Source organism: Molossus molossus, unplaced genomic scaffold (assembly GCF_014108415.1).
Source record: "Molossus molossus isolate mMolMol1 unplaced genomic scaffold, mMolMol1.p scaffold_m16_p_1, whole genome shotgun sequence".
NCBI classification, from domain to species: domain Eukaryota; kingdom Metazoa; phylum Chordata; class Mammalia; order Chiroptera; family Molossidae; genus Molossus; species Molossus molossus.
The window spans coordinates 214,611,637-214,631,970 of NW_023425344.1; positions in this window are offsets into that span (position 1 = coordinate 214,611,637).

A 20,334-nucleotide genomic window follows, 5' to 3' on the forward strand; every position below is an offset into this window, starting at 1 on the left:
AAAGAAGAGATTGGTGAGGATGAGCAGGTATTATGTGGCCTGGAGGGAAGGCTGCAGGACACCCATTTGCAAACCAGCAGCTCAGGAACAACAAAATGCCTTAAAACCAGATGCCAGTGGTGCAATTATTGCCCAGTTTTTGTGTCAGGCAATGGTTTGCTACAGATGCAGCTACAGAAGGGTCCTCGGCATAAAACACCTGTCCACTGCTACACCACAGGAGCGAATGTATTGCTGAGTGCAACTGGTAGTGTGATTTTTTCACCCCCACGGCCCAAAGGCAGATGGTTAAAAAAATCTAACCATGGAGGAGGGGGTAGTATCATGATTTCAGTGTGAAATTCTTGACTCTAAAGAGACACATACTCACAGATAAACTTTCTGAAACTCTGGAAATCTGTAGGCAATAACGAAGCAAAGTGACTTATAAATAGTATAGGGCAAAATTCTATGCCTAATGGAATAAAGCTAAGTGGCTGGCCCACTTCTGCCAAATACTTTATTATTCAACCTCCTAGGGTTTTACCACAGCTCAATATTGAAGCAACTGAATAATGATGAACTTTAGGATATTTAGTCCCATCTAGGTCCCCAGATGAGCTTCTTATTTCTCATCCTTTCTACCCAAGAGGCTGGCAACTACCCAACAACCCATCATTTGTTCTCTAATAAGCATTGCAGAGTGCCTTCTATAACACAAGGCACTGTGCTGGAGGCATTCAAAGATCAATTAGATGTGCTCTCTTAGGGAGCCTGTGATCTGGCAGAAGGAGAATAAAATATTTACTACTCGTTATAAGTTTGGACTCTTGGATACCATCACTCTCCTCTCCTGCACCCTATTCCCTGGTAACCACCATTTGACTATGTTTTTTATAGGTTTAACTTTTTTAGATTCCACATATAAGTGACATCATATAGTACTTGCCTTTTCTCTGTCTGACTTATCTCAGCATAATGGCACATGTTTAGTCTTAAGTGTGATTTTCTTATAACAACAAAGTAAATTCTGAAATGGATCTAACTGGGACACTCACCCAAACCGGTTAGCCATGGAATGAGCCACTGGGAGGCCCTCTCGCGAGTCCGGCCGTCGCCCCAGCAGCACAGCCTTCTGGGCAATGCCTTCCTGAAGGCAGTAAAGAGCATCTGGATCGATGTGGCTAATGCTGACTGGAAAGCAATCCCAGCTACATCGGAAATCAGACTGAATTTTAAAGTGGCCAGACATCTTCAGTGCCAACATTTAAGATGCTTTGTGCTGACTCTTCAAGCGCATGAAGTAAGAAAATGATCAAACAGCAAGCCGAAACAAGACCAACCCAGCCCTCTCGCCCACAGAGTCTGCAACACTAGCATCTACTCCTAAAGTCAAGGGACCTGAGGGAGTTCTCTGGCCCACACAGCAATAAGGGAAAGTGCCAAATAAGGACTGAGGAGCCCAGGCAACAGGTGACGATAGACCAATGGCAGAAGGTAGCAGGGGCAGCATCATGGGAAAGAACCCCGACAGGGTGACAGGTGATTAAGGACAAATCCCAGCTCTGCCTCCTCAAGGTCGTGCCTCTGAACAAATAATTTACCCATTTCCAGTCTCCTTTTATGTGTCTTTAAAATCAGAGGATGGCACCAGATCATCTCTGGAGCCCCTGCACTGGTGTTTGAATAACATCTCTGTTCCTAACTAGCACTGTGACCTCAGCAAGTGCTTCACCTCTCTGCACCTCAATTTTCTGTAAAATGAGGATAATAATGGACCTAGTTCACAGGGTGGTTGTAATGAATAAATGAGTTAACATATATAAGGCCCTTAGAACAGTGCCTGTAGTAAGGGCTAAATAATTACTACATTATTATTATTATTATTACTACTACTACTAATCAAAGTGCAAGACACAGAAGCAACACTTAGAACTCTCAGTTCTGTGTCCTAGACCAGTTCACAAAAGGATACAAGAATATTTAATCCAGGTCCCCATTGAGTATGGGTTTAAAGATAAAAGTTAAAGGTATGGGTTATAAATCAAAAGAAAACATGATAGATTATTACTCTGATAGCTTCTTGACATGAGAAAGACCAATTCTCTGCCCCCACACTTGAAAGGTGGACCTCACTGCTTCAATTCAGCCCAACACTCTTCTCCCCCTAGGGCACAGATGCTTTGAGGCAACCCTTCCCTGGCGTCACACTGACAATCTCTATACACTCTGGTAATCTGACTTCTGAGAGTCACAATGCAGAGTAGAGATGGGAAAAATTATAATATGAAATCAGGGTTATAGGATCAGAAAAGGTTCATTATTTTTATCTTTAAATATAAATAATTATATTTATATTTTGTGTACAGATAAAAATATATTTGCTCTTCAATTTATCTATGAAGAATTGATAAATGATCATTTATAATTATCTATAACAAAGTACAGAGTATTTATCTTATTTCTCCTTTTTGATATGAATTCCTAGAGCCCATAAATAATCGTTGAATCCATTGCTCACTTTTCCCTTCACTCCCCTTAGAACATAGGGAGTCGAGAAAAGAACGAGTCAGAGCACATCAAGACTGTACTCTAAAATGACTGCACATCAGGAAGTGTCTTTATAATTGAGGTACACAGAGCATGTCTGGAAGAGATTATGACAAAGGGCCTCGGGAGAAAAATAAACAATAAGACCTTTGGGTAACTGCCAAACTGAAGCCTGAACAAATATTTTCTAAGCAGCAGAATCTATAAACCTAGAGAAACAGCTCATAACTCAGAGGTTTATCTTAAAATGAAAGATTTATATCCACATGGTTTCATATGAGAGATACAAGTCCAAGAGGGACAAAAAGACTATACTAAATACTGACTGTCTCATGGTGAGTGACAAATATCCAAAGTAGTAATGTAAAAAAATTGATTATATAAAAACATTAAATAATAGTGAAAATGTTAAGGTCTGGTAAGTAAGATAGTAACTTCCATTTATTTGAAGCACAGACAATAAGAAAGGTCACGTAGACATGTTTACTCCCCAAAGAAAATGATTTTTCTAAACAATATTTCAGAATTTTCCTTTGATTTAAAAAGCAATTTATTAAGAAGAACCAAGAGGACAAACACTATCAGATTTCAAAACTTATAATAAAGCTCCAATAATCAAGACAGTGTAGTGTTGGCTTAAAGACAGATCAGTGGAAGACAATATGGAGTCCAGAAATAGACTCTACACATGTGTGAATAACTTACTTTCAATAAGGGCAATTCAATGGAGAAAAGAGTCTTTCGACAAATGGTGCCAGGAAAACTGGATATCCACATGAAAAGGAAAAAAAAAGTAGGGGACTTCTATCCATATTTCATACCCTATATAAAAACTAACTCAGAATGAATCATAGACCTATATGTAAAACCTGGAATTATAAAACTCCCAGGAGAAAACCTTTGTCACCTTGGGTTAGGCAAAGATTTCTTAGGTACAACACCAAAATCCATAAAAGACAGCAATCTATAAAAGAGAAAATCAACAACTTGAACTTGATAAAAATGTCCTCTGCTCTTCAAAAAGACTGTTAAAAGAATGAAAAGACAAACTACAACTGAACATATTTGCAAATCAGACCCGATAAGACAGTGTGTGGAAAATACATAAAGTACACTAAAAATTCAATAATAAGAAAAATAATCTAATACCATAGGCAATAGATTTGAACAGATCCTTCATCAAAGATATATGGGTGCCAAATAAGCTCAGAAAAGATGCTCACATGAGTCATTAGGTAAATTCAAGTTAAAAGCACAATGAAATATCACTACACACCTATTAGAGTGGACAAAATTAAAGAGACTGATATCAAGTGCTGGTGAGGACATGAAAGAACTGGAATACTCATATATTGGTGGTCAGGATATAAAATAGTACAATCACTTAAGAAAAATAGGCAATCTCATAAAGTGCTACTGAAAATACATTTTAGCTCAGCCTTTCTGAAAGAAACATAACAATATGTATCAAAAGCTTTAAAGAACATTCACATCTTTTTTTTTCAAAATTTTTTTTCTTTATTGATTTTAGAGAGAAAGGATGGAAGAGGGAGAGAGAGATAAAAATATCAATGAAAGAGAACATCGATTGGCCACCTCCTGCATTCCCCCCACTGAGAATCTGTCCCACAGCCTGGGCATGTGCTCTGACCAGGAGTCGAACAGGTGACCTCTTGGTACGTAGGTTGATACTCAACCACTAAGCCACACCTGCTGGGTGAACATTCACATCTTTTGACCCAGAAATTTCATTTCCAGGAAGTCATCCAAAGGAAATAACCAAGAAAAGTGCACAAAGATTTAAATACACTGAAGGATGTTCAAATCAAGAAGTATTATAATAGAGAAAAAATTTTGAGAAAACCTAAAGGTTCAGCGATAGGGAACTTGATGCTTGTAGGACATCTATAAGATGGAATACTACTGTTGACGGTCCGGCCAGTGTGGCTCAGAGGTTGAGCGTTGACCCATGCACCAAGAGGTTGCCAGTTTGATTCTCTATGTAATTATAGACATACATGATTGATGATAGTAAGATCACTGAAATACAGCTGTGCTTCTGACCTAGAAAATCTCTTATGAATCTGTCTTTTTTTGTCTCAAGTATTGCCACATCACTCTAGAATGGTCCTGTATGGTATATTTAGCTCTTGCCACTGATTTTGTCGTATAGTACATATTTCTTAGAAAAGAAAAAGTTCAGACCATTAGCAAAATGTATTGTGGTTTTGCAAAGTATCAATACTTATAATAAAATCAATAAAAATATATCAGACATGATTCAAAATCTTTACTAATTTCAATTCTGAAGCAGGAAATTGTTTCCATAAATTAAGTCTAAAAATTCAATAAATTCAGTTTGACCCACAGGGACAACTCAGCCTTTTCTCTCTCTCTAATACATATAATTAATTTTAGATAATAAATTTCCATTGTGAAATTCTCATTCATATAAAACAAATGAGACTCTGTTTGCAGTGTTAAACACGTGAGGAAATTTTTAATTGGATATTTTCTGCCTTGTAACCTTTCATAGATTCTAAAATTACCTGATTTAGTGGTATTCTATAATTAAACTTTCTATCTTTTGCTTTTTTTTTTATTCTCCCAAACTTTACAAAATAGATGTCCAGATCATTTCTAAACTCCCCCACTTTCAGCCTTAGGAACCCACAACATGCTTTGCACTTCATTCAGTATGACTCTGCTCCTTCCCATCTGACTCGCTTCAGGAAGAGCGCATCCTGGTAACTGTGACGAGACGGGGACTCGGCAGATGTTTTCTGGCAGCGATACTGGGTGTTGGTGAGTTCACCTAAACCCTTCTCCATCCCATTACTAAAATAACTGCATTTATCAACTTCAGAAAGTTGTTGAGAGGCTTAAACTGAAAACCACCCTCCACTCTCTAACTTCAGTTGCAGAGTGCTTAAGAGCACAGGCTTTCGAGTCAGCCTGACTAGCGCGACCTTTTTCCACCTGTGGTGTCTTGGGCTCATCGTATCCTCTCTGTGCCTCAATGACCTCACTTGCAAATTGGAAATAACAAAGTATTGCCATATATGGTAAAGATTAAATGTGATAATATTCGGACCAGCAATCTCACTTCTGGGTACATGTGCAAAGAAAATATCTCACAGATATCTGCACTCCCATATTTACTGCAGCATTTTTCACAGTAGCCAAGATACAGAAACAATCATAGTGCCCACTGACAGGTAAATGAATACAGAAATGTGGTGGGTATAAAGGTGGAATATTATTCAGCCCTAAAAAGGAAGGAAACCCCGCCATTTGTGGCAACATGGATGAAGCTGGAGGACATTATGCTAAGAGAAATAAGCCAGACACAGAAAGAAGAAAACTACATGATTTCACTTATATGTGGAATCTAAATAAGTCAAACACAGAAACAGAGATTAGAAGAGTAGTTACCAGGAGCTGGGGTTACAGGAAATTGGGAAATGGGCACAAAGTAATAAAAACAAAGAAAAAAAGTGATAACATTTGAAAAGCACTTAGTACATAATATGAGATCAATAAATGCTGGCTATGTTCAATTTTATATCACTTCAGTCTTTCATTCTAATAATAAGTCCAAGTCTAAAATATTCTTCCATCTCCAGGCTTCAAAATATTCATTGGTATCTCTCAGTAATGCCTCTTCCGTGGACTTGCTCTCTTGAGTCACCTTATTAATAATATTTCCATTGATTAGATAAATTTTTCAAGGAGAAAGTAGCCAATCCTGTAGCCTCAAGAGGCCAATCTCTTTCTTTAGATGCATTTGATGATAAATCACAGGGAACTTTCACTAAGTCCTTAGCATAACTTTTGTTCATGCCATTAATAAAGGCACTTTGCACAAGCAACGACTATATGGAGAGAACCATTGAACTAAATATTAAATACCATCTGGACCTTTTAAGAATCTAGCATTCTTTGGATGAGATCTTTGTTCCACCTCTTCCCATGTGTGACCTTAAGCAAGTTACTTACCTTTGTGGGCATTTCCACATCGGTCTAAAAAGTCTAGGCAATAATACATACTTCATAAATAAGATGTGAAAATTAAATGGTTAAAAATGCTAAATATCAATTCTGAGTTAAGGATATTAGCTGTACACTAACCATGAAAAATAGCTAAAAAGATAACAGAAGAAGTAAAATAGAAAAGAATACATTTCTAATCAACTCAAAAGAAGGCACAAACAAAGTAACAGAGGAACAGAAACTAGAAGAGACCTATAACATTTTTTTAATTGGTAGATTTAAGCTCAACTATATCAATAATAATATAAATACAAGTATCTAAACACTTCAATTAAAAAAGAGATTGTCAGACTGGATAAAACAGCAAGACGGTATGCTGTCAATAAGAGCCATGCTTTAGCCCTGGCCAGTTTGGCTTAGCAGTTAGAGTGTTGGTCATTGAACCTAAGAATCGCAGGTTCGATTCCAGTCAAGACCATCTACCTCGATTGTGGTTCCGTCCCCAGCTCTGGTCAGGGTCGTGCAAGATATGTTTCTCTTTCTCTCTCTCTCTCTCTCTCTCTCTCTCTCTCTCTCTCTCTCTCCCTCTCTGAAGATAAATGAAAGAATATCCTTGGGTGAGGATTTAAAAGAAAGAAAAAAAGCCATACTTTATAAAGATTTAGACAGATTGAAAGTTGGAGGAGACAAAAATATACATGCAAACAATAAGCATAAGAAAGCAAGTAGATGAGGTACAGTTCAAAAAGAAATATTAACATAGTTTTATAATTATATAAGAATCAACGTATCAGAAAGACATTCCATTCATAAATGTGTATGCATCTAATAACAGAACTTCATTTATATGAAGCAAAAACTGAGAAGACTAAGGGGATAAACATTAAAACACACAATCATAATTGATGACTTAAAAATCCCTTTCAGAATGATTGAAATAAGTTCACCAAAAAAAATTAGGATCTAGAACAGCCTTCCTAAACTAGAATTTTAAGCACTTAAAAAATAATTTGAGAAATTATTTTATTTGAGAAATGTGCAAGAAATTTAAGTGCTTAAAAATTATTTTTAAAAATATTTTTTTAGTGTTCCCAAAGACAGTACATAACTAGCTCCATTCTAGGTCCATAAAATGGATGCACTAAGCATTATTGCTTAATTACCTGCACAACCCCAGTTACAAAGAGTTAATAGAGAAGATATGAAAAATACTATTAACTTGACCTAATTGGCAGTTACAAAATATTTATACCTAAAAATGGATTTGGATGCTGGTTACAAGGTTTTATAAACTTTTGAAAACTCATCAACCTATACATTTAAAATGAGTGCATCTTATCATACACATATTATATCTTGATACATTTCAGTGAAAAAGAAAACCACAAGAAGATTCCACTACAAATCCACTAGAATATCTAAAATTAGACTATGACAAGAGTAGTGCTGATGAGAACGTGGAACAACAAAAATGTTCATATATTGTTGATAGGAGTCAAAAATGAGACAACTGCTTCACCCTAGCCAGTTTTGCTCAGTGGTTAGAGCATCAGCCCGCAGACCAAAGGGTCACAGGTTCAATTCCAGTCAAAGGCACATACCTGGGTTGCAGTTTCAATCCCCAGCCCTGGTCGGGGTGATGAGGGAAGCAACCAATCGATGTGTCTCTCTCTCACATTGATTTTTCTCTTCCTCCCTCCCTTCCACTCTCTCTAAAAATCAATGAAAAAATATTCTTGGGTGAAGATTAACAAAAACAAATAATACAACTGCTTTTGAAAACTTTTAGGAGTTTCTAATAAAACTATTTATAGGTCTACCCTATTCCTTTCTATTATACTCCTAGGTACATAATCAAGAGAAACATTTCCACCTATCCACAAAATAGTATGTTCAAAATTTTCCATAGCTTTATTTATAATAGCCAAAAAATAAGGGTAGAACCCAAATTTTCATCAAGAAGTGAATGGATAAACAAACTGTCATATATTCATATTGTAGAATATTGCACAGTAACACACACACACACACAAACAACTCAATTCATGTATAACATGAATGAATCTCAAAAGCATCTTAGTAAGCAAAAAAAAAAAAGCAGCCAGATACAAAATCATTCCCTTCTTATATGTTCAAAGACAGGCAAAACTATTCTGTGGTGACAGAAGCTGGAACAACGGTTGCCTCTGGGAATGGGGGACTGACTGGGGCAGGAGAATGAATGGAGCCTTCCTGGATGGTGGAAATGTTCTTTCTTGATCTGGGTGATGGCTACATGGATGTGCATTCACTGAGCCCTACAAATAAGATTTGTTCATTTTTCTGTCTGTAAATTACATCTCAGTATTGTTGAAAGATTAAATGGTATAATTAAGTTAAATCACAGATCAGCCTGACATGTGGATGATGTTTAATAAATTACAGCTATTGTTGTTATTTTATCTTAAATACCTGTTAGTAACATCTGCTAAGCATATGTAACTGTATACTTTTAAAGATAAGGTAAAACAGAAAAAGGAAGGCACGTGTGATCTGAGACTAGAATTGTGAGTGCAAAACTCTGGAAGAAATGCAAAACTTGTAGAACCTGCGTCCAACAAATGGTTCAACTTCATACAATGTTCATAGGTTATTTAGACACTGGAACTTTGTCACTAGTGTCATTTGTTTTACAAATCTTCCCTTTAGAAAGCAACAATTATGGCATAGTGCTTTTTTACAAACATTTTAAAGGCACTAGAAAAAAAAGAGATTTATTTTAAGAAAATAAATGGGTTAAGATTTAGGTCGAAATCCCAAAATGATTTGTGTTTGTCCTTAATTTGCTCCATGAAAAAGGCTGCTTTGAGAATCTCAGCATCCTCTTGGGACCCCGTTGCTCCCTGCCTGTCTACAAGAATACAGGCTGGGTTAGCACTGGAGCGGAGAGACCTGCAGGGGCCAGAGAACAGGAAGAGCTTGTGGGCGTTCTCCCAGGCCCAATCAGGCAGGTCTGACTTCTAAACACAACCTCAGGGATGGCAGGGGGATAAAAACCAGATTGGAATAGTGGCCCTGCTCTTCATGAGAAGAAAAAGAAGTGTTTGTGATTATTATGTAGAAAAAGTGCTTTAAAATGGAAAAACACAGAAGTAAAAAAACAAAACAAAAACAACATGCAGGAAAAAGCACATGAAGCCTTCTAAATGGAGTACCTGGAAATTTTAGGGCTTAGACTTTTTTGCTTCTAGATGTTTTGTTTTTTCCCCAGTTCTCCACCAAAGAAAACTAGCCATTCATTTACTTATTCTTTCATTCAATAAATATGTTTTGACCACTTTTATATTGTTCTAAGTAATGAATACACAATAGTGAGAATACACAAAGCCTTCGGGGAACATATTTCCAAATATGAGAAATGAACCAGGTATTCACAAATAAACTGTCATCCCCAGGTGTCTGAATAGAGTTGCTGATACAATCCTTGGTTGCCTCACCAAGTGAATCAAAAAACATTGGATGTAAGTGAAGGTCAAAACCTCTGTTCTTGGAGAAAAAAACAACACTGTGAATATAGAATGGGAAAGGAATTTTAAGAGTCAGGTAGGGGTGGGGACCTCTTGAGTTTGCAACCAGAGTAACCAATTTCTTACACTAGGCCCTGGGGAAAGGGGGGGGGGGGGTTGGGGTTGCTTAGACTGTCATGTGAAGGGTAGGGAAGGTTCCAACAATTTCACTTAATATTTATGGATGCTAAATAAAGAGATTATAAAGATGCAATTGTGCAATCAACCTATGTTCAATCAATAGAACTAGTTCACATTTCTCTATATCATAAAGAGCTAATAAAGTAAAATCTATAACCAAAGTAAAAATTTAATCACCTGATACATGAACTTGACATTGTGGATTCCCTGCATCAATTAAAAATTAAAATTTAAAAGAGTTCATACTTTGCATTTCTTGTTCAGTGTTTATAAAAGCACTAGCTTTGCAATTCCTAATGGTTTGTCTACATCTGTATAATCAATACTCTGGATGACTATTACCTTAAAAACAAGATCATCAAAATATAATTTTAATATTAATACATTACATTTGCAATGTGGTGCTATTATCTTTGAAAAGTGTTTTACTTTTTTTCTCTCTTCCTGTATCTGCATTTCACTTAAGAGCATCACTATGTATCCACATGTCCAAGCCAGAAGCTGAAATAATTCTTGTCTTTTTCATCTCCAAGTTCTATCCTGTGTACTTCATAAACATCTCTCCATCCAAACCCCTCTTGCTCTCCACCACCACACTCTGGGCCTTACCATGTCTTGTGGGGCTGCCACAGAAGCCTCTGAACTCACCCCCACCCCTTGCCAGGTGTCCACTCCAGCCTTCCACATTGCCAGAGTGCTTTCCTAACACAAATTTGAAAGAGCATCTATCTTGCTGGAAAAAAAAAAAAAATGAAATAAAGATGTCTGTAAGACTCTTTTCTCTGTCAACAGAGAATAAAATCTGAAGTTCTTAATATGCCATCCAATAGCCTTAAGCTTTTCCCAGTACAGTACCATTCCCTTTCCCCAGGAGAATAAAGACACACATACAACCACTTATCATTATCCCAGCATTACAACTCTATTCATTTGTATTCCCTGTAACCTCTCCCTAGAAGATTCTCCCCCCAAATTTTGTAGCATATGACATCTTCAAGGGCCCAGAAGAAGAAGTTATTGCAGGTGGCCGTCATGGACAATTCTACAGAAGACATGCCAGAGGAGAAAAAACTTTCCATCATCAGACCTATCTACACTATAGTTGATTATGAACAACAACAGTTAGAACTATAAACATACAGTTAATGAAGGCTCTATATTTAAAAATATGAACTTGGAACAACTGCAAAAAAATGAAGAACTCTCTGTAATAACAGCCTTGCTATCTATAAGACACCAGCCAGGGGTGGGTCATTATGGGCCATGAACCAGGTTGGGATACAATAGAAGGTCAGTGATGTTGCATAGTGAGGATGATGGAAGAAAAGAAGCAGGACCAGAACCATGACCTCTCCCCTACCCCTTCCTGGCTAAGGCTCACTGGTGTGTTTGTGAGGAAGGAGATGGGGAACATGCACCCTGTGGGACACATAAGGCCCCTCAAAATCAATACCAGCTAACATCACATGCCTCACCAAATGAGCCTGACCAAATATAGCAGGATCATTTTTAACCTGATAATTTTGTACGGCCTGTGAATGATGTTATAAATATCTGAATGGGCCTCAGCAGAAAAAAGGTTCCCCATCCCTGAAAGGGATAAATCCTGGCCCAACTTTGTTTCTTTTCCTTCTCATTTTCCACCCTTCGCAGATATCACTCATTAATCCCAGTGTTCCTCTCATCTCAGCACCCATCTCTGATTTGGTACATACACATAAACATGTACACACACACACACATGCACACACATGCAAACCCTCCTACTTTGTTCCTGAGGTTCTCAGTACTCACCCCAGAGCACCTACCCAGACACCTTTCTGCCTAGTGTCCCATATAGTTCCATCTAAGTAAGCATAATAGAAAAAGAAGAGTAAGTGTTTATCCCAAGGGCCTGTGGCTGTAGCCCTGAACATATGATGTGGGAAGTTTACTGAGTCTCACATTTAAAAACTACATGTGAATTTACTCCTTAATATATCCATGTATCTTGTAATACAAAATAATGTTTTAAAAGGCTTGCTACTAGAGAAAGTTGACTTTGTCTAGTATGGCTCTGAGTGCCTTGGTCCTTAGCCAGGCGTCTCCATCCCTACTCGAGATTCATTCTGCCGATTCTGAAAGTCACATGCATTCTCCGAGAAGCAATCACTTTGAGGAGACTGCTTTTGCTTATGAACCAGGAATAACCTAGAGTCTTAAAGACAAATTCAAATAAAGAGCTATGTACCCTTTGCCACCATTCTAGAAACCTAGAGTCTGGGAGGCAAAAACACAAAGTATTCCTTTTAGAAAAAGCAAGAAGGGAGAAATATGGTTTTCAGTAGTGCTGCTCTCTCTGAATAGTCTTCCTTGTGCTTTATTCTGCTGATTTCTCATCCTTTAACACTCGGTCCCAGAATCACTTCCAGCAAAAAGCTTTCTCTAACCTTCCCTTCTGGTATGATGTTTGACATAGCACCATGTACATACTTCTATTTCTTCACAATAAAATATATTTGCTTTATATTTCTCCTTCATTCGACTATGTTTCTTGAGGAAACAGGCTTTGAGAAATGTTCTATCCAGCATTTAGCATAATATCTGGCATGTAAGTATATAGAAGAATGATAATTCCCATCTCTTTATCACTGTTTATCGTGAGTACACTACATTATAAAATATTTTTTATCTATCAATAGTGTTTTTAAGAACATAATGATTCATCAGTGTTTCCATTTTATTAATCAAAGACATCTTCGGAGCAGCTGTAAGTAAGTAGTAAGTGGAAAATATGTTTAAGTATTAAAGTTACTTGTTAACTTAGATTAATGGTGTTTTGGTTTGCTCATATAGGCTCAGACAAGTTTTAGCTAAAGGTATGAAGCCCCAATATTTAAAAATGTATGTGTCATTTCAAAGTCATTCACAGGACTTAGTGCTTAACAACTATGCTTTTATTGTAAAATGGTGGAATCCTGAGACAAAAGGAATAAAAAATATTTGAGGTAATCTAGTTCAACTTCCCACTGAAAAATGTCTCCTTTTAAACACCCCTGATTAGTGATCACAGTCTCTGCTTGAACCCTCCCCGAGAAGAACGCTCAACTCCGTGCTACACTCCTCCTTGAGCAGCTCAAACTCCCGAACCACAGACTTTTCTTGCCACAGGACGAGACAGCAACATACATAAGCAGAGCAGAGTAAGAAAGGAGGAAGCTGGCCCAGATTACCCAGCCCAGCAGTGAGGAGGTGAGTACAGGGCCTGAATCCATTTACACATCTCATCTAAAGCCTTCCAGCCAGACCACCTTTGCTGGGGCACCCAAAATAATATGTTACCCAGCCCAAACCTGCTGTTACGCCCCATTTCACTGGAGCCTCTTTCGTTTTAACTGCTTAGATTTCAAAAGGCTAGAATTGAACTGAAAAGACTGTAATATCTTGCTTTCCACAAACTAATGACAGATTAATCTGCCATACCATTTCCATTATCAACAGAAAATAAAGCTCTAACTTGCAATGGCCACACCTCAATGTCCCCTTTCTGAGGGCAGAGCTGCTAGGTGAGCCACCAGGTGCTGAGGAGGAGGAGCTGTTAATGGCAAATGTGCCAAAGTAATCTCAGAGCAAACGATTGCATTTTATTATGTAAATTCCCAGGATAATTGAATGCCTTATCAAGGACATTCATCCAATTAATTTTTAAAATGTTAACAGAATTAATTTATCATCAGCTACTTCTAATCATAACAGCCAAAACTGTTTTTATTTTCTAAGTTAGGACTCCAGAGTTCTTTGTTTTTAATTCTTACCCAAGGATATTTTTCTATTGCTTTTCAGATAGAGTAAGAGGGAGGCAAGGAGGGAGGGAGAGAGAGAGGAACATTGATGTGAGAGAGACACATCAACTAGTTGCCTCCCACACGACCCTGACCAGGGCTGGGGATCAAACCGCAACCAAGGTACGTGCCCTTGACCAGAACCGAACCCGCGACTCTTTAGTCCTTGGGCCGACACTCTAACTTCTGATCCAAACTGACCAGGGCCAGAGTTTTGTTTTTTGTTGTTGTTCAAGGTGGTTTGACATATGAAAAATTTTTGTTGCTTATTCTTGTAACATATAAATAGAAGCAAGAATTTACATTTTAATTGATTTAATATTTGTCACATGAATTATACATAAAAAATCCAAGTCCTACTACTAAAATCTTTGAATAGACCTTGATTCACAGACTATTCTGTGAAGAGTCTTATAAAATGTGTTATAATCCCAATATGGTATTAAGATCTTTTTATGTAATCAAAGAAAAAAATGAAACCATCAAATGATGAAATTCTGATACTGATATATTTGACCCTCTGCTAGGGATTATCAGAGACATTATTATGTCTCTGCTAGACTATCGAGACATAACAGCGACCTCAGGGGACTTTCGGTCTACAGAGGGAGAAAGAAACATTAATGCACTCGATACAATATGAACAAAGACATATAAGAAAATCATCATTGATAAAAGGATAGGAAGGACCCCAAATTCTTAGCTGACTATTTTAAGTAGGACCCTAAGAAGAATGTGGTTTAAATAAACATTCTTGAAAATGTACCTGTGTTACCAGCTAGGACTATTCTTCCTCATAGTATGACTATATTGTTATTTTACTGCACTTATTTTTATATCCTGGTTATGTATTTAAGTCCCACCTACTCAAATATATACCTGTGTGTGTATACAAACACACACATGTTATAAGTGTTTAATAAATATTTGTTGAATAATGGATGATTCAGTGAGATTTTATTGAATCATGAAACTATCATCCCTGTGTAAACAGCAATCTATATGAGAGTATCTAGAATTATTGATTTCTAAGAAATGGAAAGTTATTTAATTCTTCTATCCATAAAAAGTCTCTGAAAAATTCCAGAATTTGCATGCAAAATGGTGTTTGTAAGTGTATTTTCCTAGGTAGAGATTCCAAAGCTTTCATCAGTTTTTCTATTGGGGATCTGTGAGCCTGAAAAGACAAAAGAATTACTTGTCTAATAAATCCATGTCATATAAATGACCAGCCAAACTATGCTTACATACCACCTGTGACAAGAAACTCACCACCAAATGACGCAGCCCAGAGAACATTCATATTTTGCAGCTTAGCTTCTGATTGACCACAGCTCCATCTTCCAGAATCGCACAGTCCCTATGCCACTTGAAAGCCTTTCATGTCCTTTTAGACAGCTGTCATGGCCCATCCTCCTTCTCTTGTGCAGGCTGTCAGTCCTCAGTTCTTTCAACCAGGGTCAAAGTTTCCGCTACCACCTGCACCCTGGAGCTCTAAGTGCACTCGGGACTCTGCCCAGCCCAATGTGATCTACCCTTCCAGAGCCAAACACAGCTCTCACGTCCTCATTCTGAGCATCTTGAGTGAACGAGACTAACAGTTCATCACCTGAAGGCATGCACTGACTTAGAGTTAACTTTAAGTTAACAAAAAATCCTGTAATTTTTTCTTTATATGTTTTTCATTTTCACTATGAGTCCAATTCTGCTCGTGCAGTTTGTTTGAGGATCCTATTACAAGATCTTACAATTATCCCTGTCGAATGTATACTCTGTATCGGGGTTTCAGGGTTTCGTAGGTAGCAGAGCAGCTCCCTGCTGGGGTCTATTGAAAGTCAGCCCTCGACATACACACACAAAAAATGTATACTCTTTAAATGTAACTATTTCTTTCAGCTGAGGTTCCTGTGGATTCCCAAGTTCTATCATTCAAACTTTTAGTTGACATGATATTAGACGCCAAAGCAAAGACGGGAAAAATCTGCTTTCTCAGTCAGGGTTCATTTCATGTCATGCCATCTTGGCTTCCATGATACTATAATGATGGGTAGTTACCATTTGATTGCCAGGCACTCCACAAGATCTGATCATGTAGAAATGTACTTACTACGGAATCGGAGGCTCAGAGAGGTTCAATAACTTGCCCAATGCCACTCAGTTGGTAAGAGACAAGGAGCTCTTGCTCTGTTCTTGGCCCTCTGTTCTTCCCATACTACAGAATCCCTCTTTCAAAAATCTAATTTATTCTATGGCTGTTCTTCTTTCTAACTCTCTATCAACATAATCCTGTTTTCATCTCCAAAATCTATTATTTTAACTACAGTGCCAAGTGGAGATTTCCACTCAAATGGCTTTCCATCATTTCAAGCCTTGTATGACTAAAAATTAATTCTTTATCCTCACCTCTCTAACCAGGTCCCCCTCCCATATCTCTGTAGTAACCAGTGTTTGCCTGGTTACAGTGCACAGAACTTTAGAGCTGATTCACTCCTCCCCTTCCCCCAAATACTGTCAGTCACCAACTTCTACTGAATGTTCCTGTGAAGCCACTCACCTTCCTTCCTCTTTCTTCCCATGGTTATTTCAAGGCCCTGAGGCTATTGGGTCAGCTGTCTTTCAGGATCATCCCCCTTGAGTTCATCTTCTATGCCACTATTTCACTGATCTTCCTTATATTACTTCCTCCATATATAAACCCTCAAAGGTCCCATAATCCATAAACAAGGAGTCTACAGTCTCATGTGTAGCTTTTGAGCCTCCCCACAATCTGCCTCCCCTTATTTGTCTGGGTGGATTAAACCACCCTTGTCATTGCTCATCTCCACGGCATCACCCATGTTTCTTCCCACACCTGAACTGCCTTTCTGCTCACGTCCACTTATTCCTAGTTTATCCACCCATTAGGTGTAAGTCACACTTCACCTCTTTCAAGAGACCAAGTATTTTGGAATCCATAAAATTATAAAATTCCTGCAGCATTTATAGCTTGTACCATCCAGGCTGTTTTCTGACTTGAGTGGTTTATCTTTGTTTTTTGTGAGTCGGTCACATTTCCCATCTCTACAGTAAGCTCAGAAGAAATGGGGGAAGGGGACATAGCTCATGGTCCTCTGCTCCCTACAACTCCTAGCAAAAATGCTGAGCATAAAGAGATTCTATAAATTGCTGTTTCTTAAAGTTTTAATATGCATTTGGCAGGCTTGTTTCTCTGGATTGAGGTCTGTGGATCACCTCATGTGATCTTGAAGCAGGTAGTCTACAGATGACATTTTGGGAAGTCCTGATTTTTCATGATCAGTTGAAAAATTCATGCCAAGGTAGACATGACATTGGTGTTTATTCTTATGCTAATCAACTAGTTCAGCAATAACTTGAATACACACAATTTTACGTTATCCAAGATTTGTTTTTTGTTTTTAATGAATAAAGATTTGCTATGCATAAAACAAAATTCTAGGTATTGTGAAGGATATGAGATACTCAATAAATTCCTCACATTCTGGAAGCAAAATTTGGTCTATAATTGGTTTTATTATTATTTGTTGTTGTTGTTAATCCTCACCTGAGAATATTTTTCCATAGAGTAATTTTTAGATAGAGTGGAAGGGAGGGAGAAGGAAGAGAGAGAGAGAAAGAAAGAGTGAGAGTGAAACAGTGATGTGAGAGAAACATATCAATGGGCTGCTTCCCGCACCCAAACTGGACCAGGGATCGAACCTGCAACCCAGGTATATGCCCTTGACTAGGAATCGAACCCGAAAATCTTTGGTCTGAGGGCTGACACTCTAAACTGCTGTGTCAAACTAGCCAGGACTATAATTGATTTTATAATAATCTCAAGCAGTAAATAAATTTGAAAATCCATTTGTGGATTGAACATGGAAGTTACAATGCAGAATTGATCTAGTTAACATGTAATTCATTAGCCAATCCAGAAAATGTGGTAATTCAATGAATAATCTGACATAAATATACAGATAATGAGGCAGAGGATTAAAGAGAGATTTATATGATGCTTTTAATTTTACAGAATTATTTAATGAATTCCCCAAACATTTTAGAATATGTTGAATATGTATGAAATTAAATACAGTAGAAAAAAATGATAGTTCAGGAAAAAGAATAAATAAGAGAGGCTTGCAGACATGTCTCACATTTAGGTTAATAACCCATAACTGGATAAGATTGTGTCATTCTTAAGAAGCAAGCACGTTCCATTATAAAGTTTTTCTCAACAATAGAGAACTAGAGAAGAATTTTTAACAGGTCGCAATTTGGTAGAGTGCATTCTAGGTAGTCAGTTTGAAGTTAAATGTAGTTTTTGCGATGTTCACTATTCCTGGTTTCATTTGTGTGCTGCTCGCTTTTGAAATATGCCCATGTTAACAATCACAATGTAAAGTCAGGATATTGTTTTATTTTAGGAAGGTATAAAGATCTTGGTGTAACTAATACCTTTCTTCCTAAACTTCCCCTAATAAACAGTAATTTTGCTTTTACTTGAGTATCAGTAACGGGGAGACAATCTATTGCTCTCTGGGCAGTCCTAATTATTACAATTTTCTCCTTCATTACCCAGAAATCTGCTTCTCTGATTTAGCCACCAGTCCCAATTCTGCCCTGTGAAATCACCCAGGGCAAGTCTTCTTTCTTTGCTTCATAATCGTTTTTCTAATATTTGAACATAACTTTCAGATCTCCTTTAATTCTTCTTTTCTCCTGGTAAAAAAATTCCTAATTTCTTAAACCATTTCTCAAGTGGCATTCTCTCTAGAAGCCTCACCAATCCAGTGCCCCTGCCCTCTAGCTCATTAATGTCTCACAAAGTATGGCTCACACCATTAAGTATAAGGCTCTGACATTGGCCTGCCTAGAACAGAATCTAGGGAAACTGCCTCATATAATGTGCTCCCAAGACTTTCCATTAATACTGTCTAAGCTATTTTAGTAATTTCACCATAGCACTAGCTCATATTTAGTTAATTACACTCCTCAGAGCTCCCATCCCCCACAATAAACTATTTTAAGTAGCATCTCCTACATTCTGTACATATTAATAGAGTTTGCAGAATCTATAGTCAGGACTTCACATTTATAATTTTACAGGCAACTGATCTTCCCTACCCTCTAAAAATCTCTAGCTTTTAATCCCAGGCCACTCCGTCCTTTCCTAAAGATATGGGCACCTGGTTTCCTGTCACTCTCTAAGCTCTGATCGCAGCAGTCATACAGGTAGTAACTTCACTTCTGGCCTTCCATTCTTCTGGACTCCCCTCCTCCAATGAGCTTGTCCTCCACTCCAGCTCAGCCTCCCACTCCCCTCAATAACTGGATTCCCTTCTTAATCTCTCTCTCAAACACCCACTCTTTCTCTGCTCTCTATATTTCACAGTGTCTTTTCCAAAGCTCCCTTCGTTAATGATTTATTTTAACTCTAAAATAAAAGCACAGCTAACTAATCCAGAGATCTCTGAGTAATTTTCAGTCACAGCTATATTCATGAAGACAACAGAATCAGACAGTTGATAGATAGATAGATAGATAGATAGATAGATAGATAGATAGACAGACAGACAGACAGACATAGATGTTATTTTTCCCCAGCTATGTTGTCTGAGCAATCTGTACTCATATTTATTTATCCTTCGTCGATCTCAGAAAACTAATTCATACCCTTGTGCCCGTGTGGTTAAATTATTATAATGCCCATTTAGTCTAGCTTCCAGCAATGACTTGAGAATGAGGAAAATGAAAAGTGACACAAAAGGAGATGCTTAACTCAACACTAATGTGAAACAGAAAGATGCCCATATCCTAGGTAACCACAACCTGTGTTTAACACAGATTCTTACCCAAAGGAGGTATTCAGTACATGTTTACTAACTTGAATTGAACTGCAATGATTTTTCACTTTACAGACAATAAAAACTTTCCATAATCTGTGCTATTCAGGATAGACCATATACTAAGCAAGATAATCTACAACTCTTCACCAAATTCTCAGAATAAGAAGTAGATGGACAGCCTGGAAAAAAAGAAGCAGGCAGAAAGGCCTATGGTGTATTTGAGGAGCAATGAGCAGGATGAGTTTCCTGGAACACTAAGTTCATGAAGAGGAAATTATGCTAAAAGCCTTGATAAAACTTATCAATGTATTTTTACGGTGTGTGACTGTTTCTACATTTTAGTTTAAACTCATTCCAATGCCCTATATAAAAAGACATATACTATACTTACTGCCAGAAATGTTACTTATTATATCCAGAGGCCTTACCCAGAAAAATAAGGTGCAATAGAAACTCTTT